The 18,269-nt window shown below is 46.5% G+C and overlaps 1 protein-coding gene across 5 annotated transcripts in view; it reads right to left on the reverse strand.

Annotated features, from left to right (window-relative positions):
* The window catches only part of Ccnd3 (cyclin D3), a 91,562-nt gene that overhangs the window by 13,597 nt on the left and 59,696 nt on the right, over positions 1-18,269 (reverse strand). For 3 of the 5 annotated variants that reach the window (XM_048445409.3, XM_085679265.2, XM_085679264.2), the window contains one exon: positions 5,150-5,225. The exons of the other annotated variants lie outside the window; for them this stretch is intronic. The gene's annotated coding sequence lies outside the window, so the exon portion shown is untranslated. The remainder of the gene's footprint in view (positions 1-5,149; positions 5,226-18,269) is intronic. 5 annotated transcript variants of the gene reach the window in all.

Raw genomic sequence — 18,269 nt, forward strand, 5'->3', positions numbered from 1 at the left:
ATTTTCAAATTACATTTGGGGTGTGTGTGTGTGTGTGTGTGTGTGTGTGTGTGTGTGTGTGTGTGTACTCACTCCTGAGGACAATTTTCTGGTGTGTCTCTTCTTCTACTGTGGGTTCCAGGAATCAAACCCCAAATCCAGGACATTTGTTTTGTTTTTTGAGACATGGTTTCTCTGTGTAACAATTCTGGCTGTCCCAGACCTCACTCTGTAGACCAGGATGACCTTGAATTTAAAGAGACCCACCTTCCTCTGACTCCTGTGTGCTGGGATAAAAGGCGTGTACCACCACTGCCTGGCTCAAACTCAGGTCTTTAAGCTTGTCCAACAGGGCTTTCACCTGCTGAGCCGTCTCACTGAGCCACCTTGCTGGCCCTTTTTTTCCTCAGATAGCATCTCATGTAACCCAAGCTGGCTTCTAATTTGATGTGTAGCTGAGGATAACTTTGAACTTCTTTTCCTTTTGAGGCAGGGCATCGTGTAGCTCAGGCTAGACTTAAACTTGACATGGTCTGGAACTCCTGATCCTCCTGCCTTTACCTCCCTAGTGCAGGAATGCTAGGGTCACTGCAGCATGAAGCACTATGGACAGTTTATGAATTGCTAGGGATAGAACCCGGGGCTTCCGACTCATTAGGTAAGCAGGTAAGCATTCTAGCAACCACACTACAGTTATAAACTCCCTACCCTTCTGTTTTGTTTTCACTTTTTTCAGGCAGGATTTTGTGGTGTGCTCCGACCACGTTGCCTAGACTGGCAATGCTCTTGCCTCGGCTTCCCAAAGGGACCACAGATAAATGCTAGCACAAAGCTATGCTCTTCACCACTATGTGTGATGCTGGAGCAGCCTTTGCCATCTTGCAATGAAGAAAGGGGCCTAGTGGGTTATCAGAATGAATCTCCCTTGGGGTGACATTGTTGAGCTACTGATTAACCAGTCCCGAGGCTACCTCTGGACTCTCTGTGCTGCGGAGAGTGATGCCTCTTCCCTATTGTTTAAATCACTTTCACTCTTCAAGTAAACGTTTGATTCACCGGGCTAGCCTTCACCTACACATTGGGCTAGCCTTCAGCAGCAAACAGGCAGAGTCTTGCAAACATTCAAGAAAGGTGTCATCACCAACTCAGAGAATATCAAGAGGGGTGAACTCTCAACTAATTTTATTTTATTTTACTAACTTTTATTTATTTTGGGGTATACATGCTAGTACACACCTTTAATCTCAGCACTCAGGAGGCAGATGCAGATGGCTCTCTGAGAGTTTGTGAACAGCCTAGTCTATATAGTAAGTTCCAGGCCAACCAAGGCTGCATAGTGAGACCCTGTCTCAAAAAAAAAGGGGGGATGGATGGGAAATGGGACTGGGTTTATGGCTTAGCAGTTAAGAGCACCTACCATTCAGTCACCTGTAACCCCAGCCCTAGAAGGGTTCAATACCCCTCCAAGGGCATCTACACTCACTTGCACATTCTCTCTCTCTCTCTCTCTCTCTCTCTCTCTCTCTCTCTCTCATACAAAATAATAAAAGTCAATCTTAAAAATAATTAAATGATGACGGTTTTAAGCTGGACACTTAGTTCAGTTGCTACAGGACTTGCCTGGCATGAAGGACCCCGAGGAAGATTCCCAGCACTATGTGAAACAAGTGTGACCATATGCTCACAGAATCCTAGCATGCTGGGCATAGATGCAGCGAGATCAGAAATTCAAGGTTGTGGGTCTGGAGAGATGGCTCAACAGTAAGAACCATGAGCCACTCCCCCAGAGGACCCAAGTTTAAGTGGCTCACAACTGTCTATAACTCCAGCTCCAAACATCCTGGCATCCACAGTGCACGTCGCGCGCGCGAGCACACACACACACACACACACACACACACACACACACACACTCCTACACTCATGTAAAATAAAAGTTAGGTATGGTGGTGCATGCCTTCAAGTCCAGCACTCAGGAGCCAGAGGCAGAAGGATCTCTGAGAGTTCGAGGCCAGCCTGCCTTACCTATTGAGTCCCAGGCCATCCAGAGCCTCAGAGTGAGATCCTGTCTCAAAATAAAATAAACTAACCTTTTAAAAAGAAAGAAAAAAGTAAATGCAAGGGCTAGAGAGATGACTCAGTAGCTAAGAGCATGTAGTAACGACTGGGCGGTTGTGGCACACACTTTTAATCCCAGCACTCGGGAGGTAGAGGCAGGCAGATCTCTGGGTTTGAGGCCAGCCTGGTCTACAAGAGCTAGTTCCAGGACAGGCTCTAAAGCCACAGAGAAACCCTGTCTCGAAAAATCAAAGAGTATGTAGTGGTGCTTGCTCTTCCAGAGGACCTGAGTTCAAATCCCAGCGCTCATGTCAGATGGCTATCAACCAGCTGTAACTCTAGTTCCTTGGGGATCCAACTCCTCTGGCCTCTTCTGGCACCTGCACTCATGGCTGTGCATGCACACACACACACACACACACACACACACACAGACCATTAAGAACTTGAGATATCCTAGGAAGGAGAAGGTCACATCAGGTCCAGTCAGCCTTTGTCTGTGACAGTGTCCTGGCCAGAAGCAGACCAAGCCTGGGGCCAGGACCCCACTTCAGGGAGACACCCCAGGCATTCCCTGAGTGACCTGCCTTAGCTCCTCCTCTTCTCCTTCTTGTATCTTTGTGTGTGTTTGCACAACGTGTGTGTGTATATACATACATGTGTGTGTGTGCGTGTGCATGTGTGTGTATACAGGAATAAATATGTCACAACACATCTGTTTTGGTCATTCATAGAAGCCCACACCTTCTACTTTGTTCAGACAAGGTCTCCCTTCTTTGTGTACACTGGGCTACCTCCAGGGATTCCCTTTTCTGCCCCTCAGCTCTCCACAGGCACTGGGACAGCAGCTGCTGGCCACCACAGGCAACTTTCCATGGGTTCTGGGGAATCAAGCTCAGGTCCTCACGCTTGCATGGCAAGCGCTTTACTTCTTGAGTTATCTCCCCAGACCTCAGCTCAGAGATCCATCCGCCTGCCTCTGCCTCATGAGTGCTGGGATTAAAGAGGTCTGCACCACCATTTGGCTCTCAACTCATTTATGTAACATTAATTCCAAAATCCAAAGAGAAGCTAGATATCTCAGTACATTCCTAAAATCCAGTAGGAGGTGGGGTTAGGACATAAATATTACAAGTTCAAAGCCCATCTGGGCAAGTTAGCGAGATCCTGCTTTAGTCTGTGGATGTAGCTCAGCTGAGAGAGTGCTTGTCTAGCATGTATGAACCCTGGGTGACATTCCATAGTGCTGTATAAACTGGGTTTAATAAATTCACGTCTGTAATTTCCACCTGGGGGGGTGAATCAGGATCGGAAAGTCAAGGTCACCCTCCCTAGTGAGTTTGAATTGAAATAAGCCCGGAATATATGAGATCCTGACTCAAAATTGAAAAAAATGTCTCAGGGCTGTGATATAATTCCTTGGTAGAACATCTGCCCAGCAGGTTCAGTTCACAGCACAGGGGGAAAGAAAAGCAAGAGTAATATATGGAAAGAAAAGTACACTTCAAGGCATGGATGCAAGCCCTCAATAAGATGCCAGCAGATGAATCTCATTGATATATAAAAACTGCAGCCACTGGGGATGTTGAGATGACTCAGCAGTAAGGACGCTTGCTGCCGAGTCTAGGGACCTGAATTCAAGCCCTGGAACCCAAGTCTCACAAATTACCCTCTGCCTTCCACACTCACATCATGGCACCCTCACACACTAATTAATTAGCTAATTAATTCATGTAATTTTAAGCCTACAATTCCAGTACTAAAGAGACAGGCAGATTATCCATGAGTTCAAGGCCAGTCTGGTCTACATTGAGAATTCTAGCCAGGGCTACATAGTAAGACTTTGTCTCAAAAGCAAAACAAACAAATATCACTTCCAAAAAAAGTAAAAAAATAAATAAATGAATAAAAAGAGTGGTATATTGTGATTAAGTTGATTTTATATTAAACTACATGCTGATGTATTGTTTTTCTTTTTAAAACTGGAGCTAACATGAAACTCTGTTTGTTATTATACTTCTGGGTTTATTTGTTTATCTGTTTACTTGAGACACAGGGTCTCACTATGAAGCCTCGGCTGGCCTGGACTCATGGAGATCAGCCTGCCTCTGCTGGGGTTCATGGTGAGCCACCACCATGCTCCGCTGGGTGTTTGCACTTTAAACCCTGGTACCATGTTGAATTTCTTCCTTGCTTTGATTTCCTGATGCAGTGGTTGCCTGGTGGGAACAAGAACTGCTCCCTTGGATCTCTTAGTTCCTACTTTTCCTGTTCATCCACTCCTTCTGTTTGTTCATTTGTTGAAGCAGGATGTCCTGCGGTTCAGTGAGTACCTGATCCTCCTGCTACCACCCAAGTGCCTGGATTAGGGGATTACACTGTGCTTCCCCAGGGTCTTCGAGACTCTGCCCTTTCTTAAAACCTGCCACCAAATAAATTCCTTCACAGCAGAGAAAGGGACTGATCCCATGGTCTGATCATGTCCCACGCAAATCTGATATTTATTTGAAGTCTTTATATTCTATCTCAAAAAAGTACACAGTTTCATATTCTGGTCCCAGGATACAATCATAATTATTGTAATATGTAACAGAAAAATAAATAAGTCTTTTTATTTCTTTTTAAAAAGTTTTTATTCTATTTATTTATTTATGGGGAAGGAATACATGTCACAACGTCCATGTGAAGGAGAGAGACAACCTAAAGGAATTTGTCCTCCTTCCACGGCTGTGGGTCCCAGGGATTGAACTAGGGTCCCTAGCTTGGTAGCATCTGCCTTACCCAGGGAAGCTACATGTCATTCAAGTGGCAGAGGGGTTTCAACGGGGTTTTGAGATCAAAGTCTTAACGGCTGGGCCCCATGGCCACTGCCAGAGTCTCTAAAGCACCCCACCTTCACACTGCTCCCAGAGAGATCCTGAACTGGTGGCCCAAGGCCATCAGATTAATCTTTCAGTGACACCTCTTTCATCCAAGTCCAAGGACCTGCTTATCGGGTCAATTTATAAGTCAGCCGGTCCGGCTTTTAAAGTTCTCCTCTGGGGGCCCCGGCTGCCCTATCCAACGTTATCTGGCCCGCAGCACTCAGCCCACCTAGGGCCTTATCACTCACCACTGCTGTCAGTCTGTCCTCCTGCCCTCTCCTCCTGAAACTCTGGCTGGTCCACAACTTCCAGAAGCTTTCAGGGCTGCCAAGGAAAGATCAGGGACAGCAAGTTAACCGCTGTTTTAAATCATTCTCCTTGCTTCCTATAAATAAGTCCTCTTTGTCCTCGTGGATTTGGAACTTGTGTGGGGGTGAGAGTAGTTGGAAAACTGGCTAGCCTGCCGGAAGAACCTGAAGATGGGTGCTCAGGTAATTCCCACGCAGACAGTCTTTCTTGTCTGGTCCCAGTCAGCCATCAGTCATATTTGCACAGTTTAACTTAAAGTTCCCTTATATCAAGATTTTCGTGGGTTATTTCTTTTTCCGATTTAAAATTAGTTATTAGTGTCTGACAATACTAATCAATAGTGTTGTCACAATGGGAAGAAAAAAAAGTCCAAGACTGTCCCCTTAGCGGGTAAAGGGGTTTGCTACCAAGCCTGACGACCGGAATTCAATTCCTGGGACTCCTGCTGTAGAAGGAAAGAACCCAAGAAGTTGATCTCCTCTGACCTTCACACCTTTGTTGTAGAAATTGTGAACCTACAGACACGCGCAGAGATAAAAAAATAAATGTAATTTAAATTTAAAAGGGGGAGGGTGTGGTGGCTCATGATTTTAATCCCAGCAATTAGGAAGAAGTAGGTGGGTCTCCGTGAGTTCAAGGCCAGTCTGGTTTACAAAGCAAGTTTCAGGGCAGTCAGGGCTACACAGTAAGACCCCACCCAATTCTAATCAATCAATCAATCAATCAATTTCATGCCCTCCCTGAAACTCGGCCTCTGCAGACAACTCATTCAGGACGCGCATTTTATTCACACTTAGACTCACTCGGCAGGTCTTTATTGAGACCCCAGTAAACCTTGGACCCCTCTGGGCCATGAGCAATGCAAAGGACGTCAGCTCCTTTACCTTTCATGTCTCAAAGCCTTACGTAGCCCAGGCTCGCCTCAAACTCCACACACTCAAGAAGGACCCTAACTCCTGACCCCATTCCTCCTCTGACTCCCAAGTGCCATCATAAGCAGCTTTGTGTGTGTGTGTGTGTGTGTGTGTGTGTGTGTTCTGTGTTGAGTTGTCACATTGTGTCATCCAAGCTGACCGGAAGACCTCACACTCCTCCTCCTGGGCTCAGACAGTATCCCTGCTCTGGGTCTCCGGCACACTACTATGTCTGGCTCAGGTTTATCTTAAAGAAAAAAATATTGTCCTGCATAGATGAAGATACACTTTAGTTTCCTTCTTAATAATTTGCCTCATTTACCTCCTTCTTTTTCTAAAACTCTCTATAAAACAGGCAGGCCTGATTCCGCCAGCCTCTGCCTCCAGAATGCTGGCATTGAAGGTATGCACCCTCACACCCGGCTCATTAAAAAAATATTTATTCATTTTGGATTTACGTGTATGTGTATGGGTGCATGTGTGACAATGGAGGTCAGAGCTGTGGGAGTCAGCTCTTCCTTCTACCGTGTGGGTCCTGGGATCCACTAGGGGCTTCAGGCTGGGCAGCAAGCCCCTCATCACTTGCTGGGCCATCTAGTCAGCAGGCCATGTCTTCCTTCGCCCATCTTTAGACTGAGACTATGAGGCTGGTCTCTAACTTTTGGTCCTCCTGCCTCAAAACCCCACTGGGATGACAGGTATAAGCCAGTATGTTCAGCCCCATTTCATTCTTTTAATTTGTAAAAAATAATATGCTTATTATTGTGTGTATGAGAGACAGGGAGATAGCTCTGTGACATGGTACTGACATCAAAGGACAAGTATGGAGGAATCAGTTCTCTCCTTCCACTATGATGGTTCTTCTTCTTCTCCTTCTCCTTCTCCTTCTCCTTCTCCTTCTCCTTCTCCTCCTCCTCCTCCTCCTCCTCCTCCTCCTCCTCCTCCTCCTCTTCTTCTCCTTCTCCTCCTCCTCCTCCTCCTCCTCCTCCTCCTCCTCCTCTTCTTCTTCTTCGTCTTCTTCTTCTTCTTCTTCTTCTTCTTCTTCTTCTTCTTCTTCTTCTTCTTCTTCTTCTTCTTCTTCTTCTTCTTCCTCTTCTTCTTCTTACTTCTGTTTGTCCTGGAACTAGCTTTGTAGACCAGGGTAGCCTCAAACTCACAGAGATCCACCTGCCTCTGCCTCTCAAGTGCTGGGATCAAAGGCATGCGCCACCACCGCCCCGCTCCACTATGGTTTTTGAGGATAAGAACTCAAATCCTCAGGCTTAGTTGCAGGCAGCTTTATCCACTGAACTACTTCATTGGACTGCCGATTTTTTCCATAATCGAAACATGGTAATGGGCACAAATTATGATAGAGAATTGCTTTTCTAGTTCTGTTAATGGACTTTTCATTTTTGACGGTGGCTAAGGACTTAAAAATGTATTTGACAGTGAAAGTGTAAAATCCAGTGTGAAGTTCTACAGCCTCAGGATGGCTGTTCTAACTGGATAGAAGTTCACTGAGACTTTGGTTATCATTAATTTTGGTGTGTGATGTTTTTATGTCCAAGTTTTTATTTTATTTATTTATTTTTTGATATGCTGACCACTTTAATTTAAAAGCCATTCTAAATAGTGACTTACAGCTGGAAATGTATGGGGCTGTTCTCTGGCATTAAATACCATCAGGTCTGTGTTCTAAGAATGAAGACTCAAACTGGACTTCACTGTGCTAGGGTTCACTTCTGTCTCCTGTAGTTAGGGAACTGCACAGATGGGGCACACTGCTGAGCTCTGAAGATGCACATTGCTCCTATTCAGCTACATGGACAGGAGGAGCCGTCCTCTCTGGGCCAGAAAAGCAAAGCGCCAGATACTAGTTTCCGATGAAGTAGCAATGCTGTGTTAGCTGCTTTGTTGTTCCACATTTTACCTTCCCATATATGGCTTTATTTTGTTTTTTGATACAGGTCTATCTGCTTAGCCCTGGGTGTCTGAGAACTTGCTATATAGACCAAGCTGGCCTCCAACTCAGAGATCTGCCTACCTCTGCTTCCCAAGTGCTGCTAGGATTAAAGGCTTATGTCAACACACATGGCTGTTTTTGTTTTTTTATAATAAAGTTAACTGGATTTAGAGTAAAAGAAAAAGAAAATAGGAGCACCTCAAAATTAAAAGTAAAAAAGAGAGAGGGTCTGGGTATTGAGCTTAACACTGGAATATTTGCCTAACATATACAAGGATCCATGGCCAATCCCTAGTGTGGCCCACAAACAACCACAGACATAAAATATATAGCCCCAATACCCGCTCCAACCTGCATGGACTCTGAAAGCATTAGCCTAAGAACCCCAAAGGAATACATGCTATAGAATTCCATTTATGCGAAGCAAACAGGGCCTTGAAGTCTGCAGAGCAGGGTGGTGTGGTGCGGGAGAATTGTTTGTATTCTGTCAATCATGTTTTAAATAAACGCTGATTGGCCAGGCAGGAGGTGTAGGTGGGAAACCCAGACAGGAAGTGGATTCCTCCCTCTCCTGCACAGATCACCGAAGCAGCAGGATGTGATCTGCCCCAATGAAAAATGTACTGAGCCACATGGCTAAAATAGATCAGAAAAATGGGTTAATCAAGATGTGAGAGTTAGCCAGTAAGAAGCCTGACCTAACGGGCCAATGAGCTTTATAACTTATGGAGATCTCATGTGTGATTTTTCTCTGGGACTAAATAGCTGGGAACGCTTGGGACAAGAAACCCAAATAAGCAAGGCCCCTCATTCTACAGTGGTGCACGCATACACCACTCTGGAGAAGTGGAGTCAGGAAAATCAGGGGTTTAAGGTCATCCTCATCTACACAGAGAGTTCTGGGACAACCTGGAATACACAGGGAGATCCCATCTAAAGAAAAATGTAAAAATTTGTAGAGACAAAACATAGACATAGGAGAACGATTGCTGGGACTCACTGGCCAGCCAGCCTAGCCAAAGAACCCACAAGCTCCATGAGAGCACCTGTCTCAGGGCAATTAAAAAGAGAAAGATAGAACAGGCAACACCTCCTCTGGCCCCCAAGTGTGTGTGAGTGTCCGCTTGCACACCCAGACACAGGCTCACATGTACATATACACACAAATGCAGAGAGAGAAAGAAGCAAAAATTAGTGTTTCAGTCTCGATAACGATTTGATGGTCACTTTCTCTCTCTGGTGGCTCAATATGAATGATTGACATATGACATATGTCATATATTCATATTGACATATGAATGATTGACAGTCCGGGACGATAAGTGTAAACAAAATTTTAGGTAGACTACAGGACGGATGGGCAGATGGACAGATCCATGAAATGAAGGATGAAATGACGAAATGAGTGTAAACAACTCAAAATTCAGAGCAATCTCTACCCATGCCTGAAGGTGAGATGGTACCCCACCAAAGAGTGACTTCATACTCCCAGCAAAGCAGGGAGCTAAGGTCACATTGCTGTTCGCTCTGCTTGGTCCTTCAGGGTCTATGCTCCTGTGCTGAGCTCCAGGGTGTCTCTGAAGAAAAGTGGGGGTAGATCAGCAGCCCCACGTTTTTGTTTGTTTTGATTTTAGAGACAGGGTTTCTGTGTGTAGCCCTGGCTGACCTGGAACTCACTCTATCGACCAGGCTGGAGCATCCCCACTCTCATGAGTTCCCTTTTGGCTGAAGAAGGTTGAGCGCATGGCAGGAAGAAAGACCATGGAAGCAAGCCCAGGCTGAGCAGAAGCATCTGCTCTCTGAGCAGATAAGACAAAGGTCAGCTCCATTCTCCCCTGATAGGCAGTTGCCTTTGCTGAGACTTGCCTAGGAGCCCCAGAAATGCCTTGAGCAACACATTTTTCACCCTCACCCCACCCCCACCCTGGAGATAGCTTCATGGAGCTCAGACTGGTGTTGAACTGGGTATGTAACCGAGGGTGATCCTGAACTTCTGATCCTCCTGCCTCCACCTTCTGAGTACTGGGGTAACAGGCAGGTGACAGGCAAGTAACACTGTACCCTGCCATTAACTTTTTAACTCCCTCCACACTTTCACTGGCTCTTCCTCCACTGGCATCCAGGCGAAGCCAAAGCCCCCGTTTCTCCCTTGGGTATACCCCAAGCCCCCACCACATCACAGAATCCCCACTGAACATCACACTGATGCTCTACACATCTCAAAACCCACTGTCCCATCTCTTTTGTTTTGTGTGCCCATTAACTAGGACCTGCTGAATGACTTTTCCTGTCCATCTATAAAACAATCTGCAAGTGAGTTTGTCGCCATGGCTTCCAGATGCTCCTGGAATCTGGTCCTTGCTGCTCAAGTGTTCCTATTAAACCCTGGGATTGGTGCAGTTGTCTCTCCATCTCCCAGCGCCAGCTCTAGCCTGTGCTCCCCACGGCTCCCTGAGCAGTCTTTCAGAACCTTCAGGAATATGCTGCCTTCTCCACTTCTTATAAACCTCAAACCCCTTACCACTACAGGGTAAAATCCAGACTCCCAAAACTGCAGGACCACCGAGCTCTGGCTTGAAATATGGCAAGTAGAGCATTGGAAGAAAGAAATAAAAGAAACGAAGGCAAAGGCTGTCGTGGCGTGGTTGCAGCGTTCGGACCCACATTCTCTCTCCAGCCTTGTATTCTCTTCCCCAGCACAGAAGCATCTAGACTTGGCGCCATCGAATGTGCCCAGTATTGGTGTGTTTGCTTAGCTTAGAGACTTCTGCCTGCCTAAAACCCTTCTCTCACCCTTCTCCATCACACTAGAAGTGCCCTGTACCATTCAAGGCCAGTTGGAGGCCATCTGCAAAGAACCTCAGCTCCCTGCTGAGATGTGAAGAATTGGGTGTGGCGAGAAAGGGGCCAGCGTGAAAACTGAGCAGGGAAGGAAGAAGAACCTGACTCTGCCAAGGGCCTAGAGTTCGGGGCCCTGTTCTCAGTCTGAAGCTTGCTCTTTGTGACTGCCTGGAGGACAGATGCCAGCCATTTCTATAGAGGTCACGAAGGCATTCGCAGAGCAGAAAGCGCAGAGCTACTAAGTGAACCAAATCCGACTAGGCAACCAGCCTGTGCTTGTCTTCACTCAGGATGCCAAACCCCAACACCATGATAGACATGAGAGAGAGGCAAGGGGGCTGGAGAGATGGCTCAGAGGTTAAGAGCATTGTCTGTTCTTCCAAAGGTCCTGAGTTCAATTCCCAGCAACCACATGATGGCTCACAACCATCTGTAATGGGGTCTGGTGCCTTCTTCTGGCCTGCAGGCATACAGAATGTTGTATACATAATAAATAAATACTTAAAAAAAAGAGAGAGAGAGAGAGAGAGAGGCAAGGGCAGAGGCTGGATAGGAAGGCAGGACCAATCTTGAGGGGACTGTGCCAGCAGGATCTGAACAATGCCCAAAGGCAACAGAGCACTTTTGTTTCAGGTCTGTTAGCCCAGGTTGGCCTTGAACCCTATGTACTGTTCCGGGGACACTACTGTGCTCAGCCTAAGAGCAAATTATGTGTTTTGACTTTTGAGATGGTGTCTCATAGAACCCATGCTGGTTTCAAACTCTGAGCCTTCCTGCTTCTACCTCCCAAGCGCTGAGATTACAGGCACATCACACTATGTTGAAGGCTTTAGAAAAAAATCGACACATATTGGGCCAGGTGTAATGATGCATACCCTCAGTCCCAGGACTTAGGAGGCAGAGGCAGGCAGAGTTTTGTGAGTTAGAGGACAGCTTGGAGTTTCAGGTCAGGCAGGGCTATGGCCAGCTTGGTCTACATATGGAGTTTCAGGTCAGGCAGGGCTATAGAGTAAGTCCTTGTCTCAAAACACACAAGCAACATAGATGAATTCCAGTACAATATCACCCGTGTGCATTCAAGTTTTAGTAGTCTCTGCTACAGCACAGGCAGGGAAGGGTTAATAGTAATTTATTGTACATTTCAAACTTGTTAAGGGGGTCTTAATCAAAACCAGAAACTGAATTCTAAGCATTTAGGGTCTGGGGACATGTAAGTGGGGAGCCATTAAAAGGTTCTTGGAAATAAAATCCTGAAAGATTCCCAGAGCAGTGGGCATGCTCCCTGGGCTATGTGCCCAGTTATTCGGAGGCTAAAGCAGGATTGATAGTTCAAGGATAGCTTGAGCTACACAGCAAAACACTTTCTCAAAACAAGTAACAGGAAACCCCCCCTCTTTTTCATTTTAATTTTATTTATTTATTGACTTATTTATTTATTTCTGAGGCAGGGTTTCCCTGTGTAACAGTCCGAGCTGTCCTGGAACTCATTCTGTAGACCAGGCTGGCCTCTGCATCCCAAGTGTTGGGATTAAGGGAGTGCACCACCATCAATCACCCGGGAAACTTCTCTTTCCAAATTTTATTTGTGTATGTGTGTAGGGGGTGCATGCTGTGTGTGGGAAGGAGGGTGTATTTACCTCACTGCATGTGTGGCAATCAGGACATCTTGAAGAAGTGGGCCCTCTCCTTCCATCACATTTATCAGGGTTCAAACACCTGCCATGAGGCTTGATGGCAAGTACCCTTACCAACTTGTCAAGTGCCAGGTCAGAAAATTACTAAGCCCCAAAAGGGGCTGAAAGATGAAGTCTGTCCTGTGTGGGTTCATTTCTCTCTGGTTCCTACTGAGTCAGGACCTCTGCAGTCTTGGACACAGGAAGCTGAGCCGGGGGTAGATGCTATCACGTAAGGAATGTGGGAGAGCAGACGGCAGCAAACAACTACATTTAAGGAGTAGGTGGAGAAGAGGCCACTGAAGGAGACGGGCAGCTTAGGAGGTCAGAGGGAAAGTTACGGCCAGAGCCGCTGGTGGGCCAGGTCCCCTCCCTCCAATAGACCTCCCTGTATTAACTTGCCCTTCAGAGGCCCACCCCCAGGACACATTCCTCCTTTAGATATGCTAACAGAGGCCAAAGGGTAAAGGTCGAGGCTTGCTCAGCCTCCCAGCCTTTGTGTCTCTCTCAATCGGCTGCATATCTTTGCTCTGACCCATTATGGACCGATTCACACGTGAGCTATCTCCATTTCAGTTTCTGGGAAGAGGATTCCACACTGACTTCCCATGATGGTGTGGGATGTGACCGGAGACACAAGCCCAGTAGACTCTGAGTTAGGTTCAAACAGAGGCTCTGCCGGGCACAGTACAACTGACTGTTGTATGTAAGCCTCAAGGCTCTTGTCTGTGCAGCAGGGGAATCTAAATCGCATGGTAGGCAGAGGCGATCTAAAATGTCCAGTTTATAATACGTGCGGTCAATTCTACGTTTGATGCTTCCCTTCACTCCCTATTCCACAGCTATGGCGCCATTAGGCTATGATGGATGACAGGAAAATGCAGAAACTGAGGACGGCCCTGGTCTTCCCAGTGAGAAGGGTCTGAAGGAAGGGAAAGGGACTGAATTCGGGTCCACACCTAGAATCACGGATTGACTGACTGACTCACTGACTGGCTTGCTGTACCAGGCCGCTTACATAGATTAGCATTCTAAAGCTGAGTCAGTTCTTTATCTTTACAAAGGCTCTTATTATTTTTTAAAATTGGCACATGTTCATGTAAACATATGTGTGGATGCCAGTGTTTGCATCCATGCATGTGAGTGGGGGAGGCCCTGCTTTATTCCCTGTGACAAGGTCTCTCACTGAAACGGAGGCTCGCCATTTCGGGTAGTATTGCTGGTCATGGGGCACCTTACTCCTGCCCCTCAGTTCTGGGGTCACAGCAGTGTGAAGCCTTGCCTAGGTTTTTTATGTTGTTTTGTTTTTCAAGCCAGAGTTTGTCTGTGTAGCTCTGACTGTCCTGGAACTCTGTGGATCAGGCTGGCTTCAAACTCACAGAGATCCTCCTGCCTCTGCCTCCCAAGTGCTGGGACCATGGGCATGCGCCACCACCGCCCGCCTCTTGCCTAGCTTTTACGTGTGTACTAGGCATTCAGAAGCGCGCTGACACAGCAAGCATTCTTTGCAGTGGGCCACGCCCCAGTCCTCTAATGATTACTTTTCCCGTCTTTTCCTTTTTTGTTACTTTGGAACAGATCTTCTGCGGTTCGGCTGGCCTTGAACTCACTACTTCACTACGTGAGAGGGAATGACCTTGAACTCCTGATTCACTTCCTCCACCTGCCTGAACACTGGGGTCACACAGTGCTAGGATTACAGGTATGCAACACAACACTGTGTGTGTGTGTGTGTGTGTGTGTGTGTGTGTGTGTGTGTGTGTGTGTGATGGTGTTATTAGGTATCCCAGGCTGGTCTTGAATTCCAAATGGTGGGATTATAGGTATATGCCATCAGGGCAGATAGCCTCTCCAAGGGCTTCTGAAACTGAGCTGAAAGCGACAGAACTTTCCCCAGGCAGGACTCAATCCTCTTTTTCTTGTACCTCTGTATAATTTATTTTACAGCCGGGTGGTGGTGGCCCTAAAATCCCAGTACTCAGGAGGCAGGGAAATCTCTATGACTTCAAGGCCAGACTGGTAGACAGAGCAAGTTCCAGAAAAACTCTGTCTCAAAAAAAAGAAAAAGAAAAGAAAAGAAAAAAGAAAAAAGAAAGAAAGAAAGAAAGAAAGGAAAGGAAGAAAAGAGTAAGAAAAAAAGAAGACTTTATCTTACATAACTGGGCATGATGATGTGGTGATGGATTCCTATGAACTCAGCAGTTAAGCATTAAGGGGCAGAAGGACCAGAGATTTAGGGTCATCCTCAGCTATATACTGAATCTGAAGACAATGTGGGCTACAAGAGATGCTGTGGCAAAAAACAAAAACAAATAAATCCAGTCAGTTTATGGATCTCTGGGAGATCAAGGCCAGCCAGGTCTCCACAGTGAGTTCCAGGATAGCCAGAGATATATAGTAAGACCCTGTCTCAAAAACAAACAAACCCACAATTTACTGAATCGGTAAACTACTTCTCCGTGGGATGTTCCATCCAGACCTTATCGGAAATTCCCAGAGGGCCAGACCCCTCCTAAACTGGATATAATTATTCTCAAATCAACAATCTATTGAGTCAAACCTCTTCATCCATAACAATAATCTTATTATCAGAGGGCAACTAGAGCTTCCTAATTTATTAATATATTCTCTCATTTGCAGTTGCCCCCTAAGCGCTCCACAGCATGAATAATTGAGAATTCACAGAATTCTGGGGTTGGACTAGGACAGATGAAAAGAAAAGGAGCTAAGCAGAGTGAGTGACTCAGGACTACAAGCCCAGCCTCAGCCTCTGGGAGAGGAAGTCAGGAGGATCAGCAGTTCAAGGCCAGCCTGGGACACACTCTGGAGGCTCTGGAAATAGAATGATCCCGTGTTTCAGCCTAAACTACAGAGAAAGACTTGAAGGAGGAGGACAGGAGAGGAAAGTAGGAAAGGAAAGGGGCTGCCATGATGACTCAGTAGCTTAGAGCATTAGCTGCTATTGTAGAGGACCAGAGTTCAGGTCCTGGCACCCACATGGAAGCCAGCAACTGCCTATAACTCCAGGTCCAGTGCATCCAACACCTTCTTCTGGCCTCTTTACGTGGTATCTGCATGCATATGAACGTGCACATGTGCACACACAGAGATAAAAATAAAATAAACCGTAGGTTGGCTATGGGGGCACATGCCTTTAGCCCCAGAAATGAGGAGGCAGAGGGGCCAGCTTGTTCTACATAGTGAGCTTCAGGTTAGCCTGGTCTACATAGTGACACCTTATCTAAGACAATGTGTGCCTGGGTCCCTGTTCCAGCCTTCGTTTGTTGGCTCAGAGAGTTAGTCAGTGAAGAGCTTGCCTTATAAACTTAAGAGTCCAAGTATGATTGCAGAACCTATGGAGATATGTACCTGTAAATACTATATTTTAAAATATATTTCACATGTTACGAATGTATTTTAATATACATTTTAAAGTTGACTGAGAGAATACTAATATATTTAAACAGAAAATAAGTTGAGTCCAGGTTAGACCCTTCTCAGCAGACTCAGCCCCTGGAAGACTTTTAATGCTCAAACGTATTGCTTTGTTATCCTCGTTTTGTGGGTGAGGACAGCAAAGCATTCGAACCCAGGTCAGAGGAATCCCAGATTAGAATTTAATGATGAAACTAAGTGGATCAGAGCAGGCAGCAGCCAGAATCAGGGACACAACGGGATGGGACAGAAGCCTGCTGTTGTTCCTAGGCCCAGTGAGGAGCCAGAGGAGGATGAGTGAGTTTGGGAACCCAGCCGAAGGCACAGAGCTGACCACAGCCTGCAGACTGCAGACACTCCCTGGCACAGGGAAGAAGACATGGGAAGGGAAATTCCTCTAGAAAGAGAACACATTTTTGAGGAATTTGTGTTTCTGTTGGGTCATCTCTGATTTCAGACGCTTGGTATCTTTCTTGAGTCACAGAGAAGAATATCTTGAAAGAGACAAGAGGTGGAGCCGGGGTGGCAGTGTCTGTCTCTGGGGGCTGGGTTAGGGCAAGGGGGCTTTCTGCCCTGGAAGTCTGGCCACCACACAGCTCCTCTCTTCCCGACCAGGAAGCAGTGACTGCCACTGCCTAGTGTCTTTATTCTCTCCTACAGCTCATCAAAAGCAGAGGATGCCATTAGAGGCCAGAGGGAGGGCTTGAGAGTGCTCGTTGCTCTTGCAGAGGACCCAGGTTCAATTCCCAGCACTCACATGGTGGCTCACAACCATCTGTGACTCCAATTCCAGGGAATCCTATGACTTTTTCTGATCCCCGGCATCAGGCAAGCACATGTGATATATGGTGCATAGTGCATAGAAAAGTATGCAGACAAAACATAATGGTATTAACAAATGCTTAAAAAGAAATTCAGTATATAAGAAACTCAGCATTGCTAGATCCTCATGGAAATCTTGTAATGGGACACCCCAAGATTTGATTGCCAGCCCCACCACTTTTGAACTTGGATAGGGGACTGAGCCTCAGTTGTTTCATCTGTAGAATGGGACTATCCATTTCAGCCTAAAAGCATGAGTTAAATGCTGAGTGAGGAGAGATGGGCAAAGATCATGGCATGCAGTGGGTATTCCATGGACAGCAGCTGCTGTGTGCCAGGCATTGTTGGTAGCTGGAAATCAAAGAGCATGTCTAGGCTCTCTGGGAGCTACTGAGTGGGAAGAAAATCGCTGACTCTATATGATGAGATGCCTCCTGTGGGCGGCCTTTTCTGTCCTGCCAGTCAGTTCCCAAATAACCACACAGAGACTTAACATTAATTACAAATGCTCAGCCTGTAGCTTAGGCTTGTTCTTAGCACACCCAGCTCCCCAGCAATCACTGGACCACCTAGAGGCCATGGAGCTCAAGGCATCTTTAGTGATGAGCTACGTGGGACGACCCGGCACCTCCCCAGTCTCTGGGATCTAAGTCTCAACATTAGTGATTCCAACTAATGTCCCCAGCAACGGAGCATGGGTATTCTCTGCCTTCCAGCCTCCCCTCTTCTAGGTTAAATCACTATAGATACTTGGGATGCTTTCCCGTCCCATACTTTATAGCGAACTCCCTTCGAAAGGCCAGACTGCGTCTGTGAGACTGCCACGCCTGATGACCACCTCCCTGAGCTCCATGTCCAGGACACAGTGGAAAGCGAGAACAGATCCCACAAGCTGTCCTCCGACCTCCACAGGGGTGTGATGCATGAGCCCTCTACCGCTACCACATACACAAAAAAGCACGTAAATAAATGAAAAAATAATTTTTAGAATTGTTTAGATAATCTTACTTAAATAATTTGGAGCTTATAGGGGTCTGACCTTGGTCCTCTACATACGTGTTATAGCTGAGTAGCTTGGTGTTCTCGTGGGACTCCTAACAGTGGGAGAAGGGGGCTGTCTCCGACTCTCTTGCCCACTTGTATGGCCCTTCCCTTCCTGTTGGGCTGCCTTGTCCATCCTGACGTTGATGGTGTGTGCCTGGTCTTATGGTAATTTGTTATGCTGTGTTTGATAGATGTCCCTGGGAGGCCTGCTTTTTTTCTAAGGGGCGAGGGAAAGTGTGATCAGAATGTAATAGCTGAGAGAATAATAATATAAAAAGTTACCAGGTGTGATAACTCACTCTTGTAATCCCAACCCTCAGAAGGCTGAGGCAGGAGGATTACTAGTGGTTTTAGGCCAGCCAGGGCTACAACAGTAAAACTTTGG

This window comes from Myodes glareolus, chromosome 18 (assembly GCF_982192425.1).
Source record: "Myodes glareolus chromosome 18, mMyoGla1.1, whole genome shotgun sequence".
NCBI lineage: Eukaryota > Metazoa > Chordata > Mammalia > Rodentia > Cricetidae > Myodes > Myodes glareolus.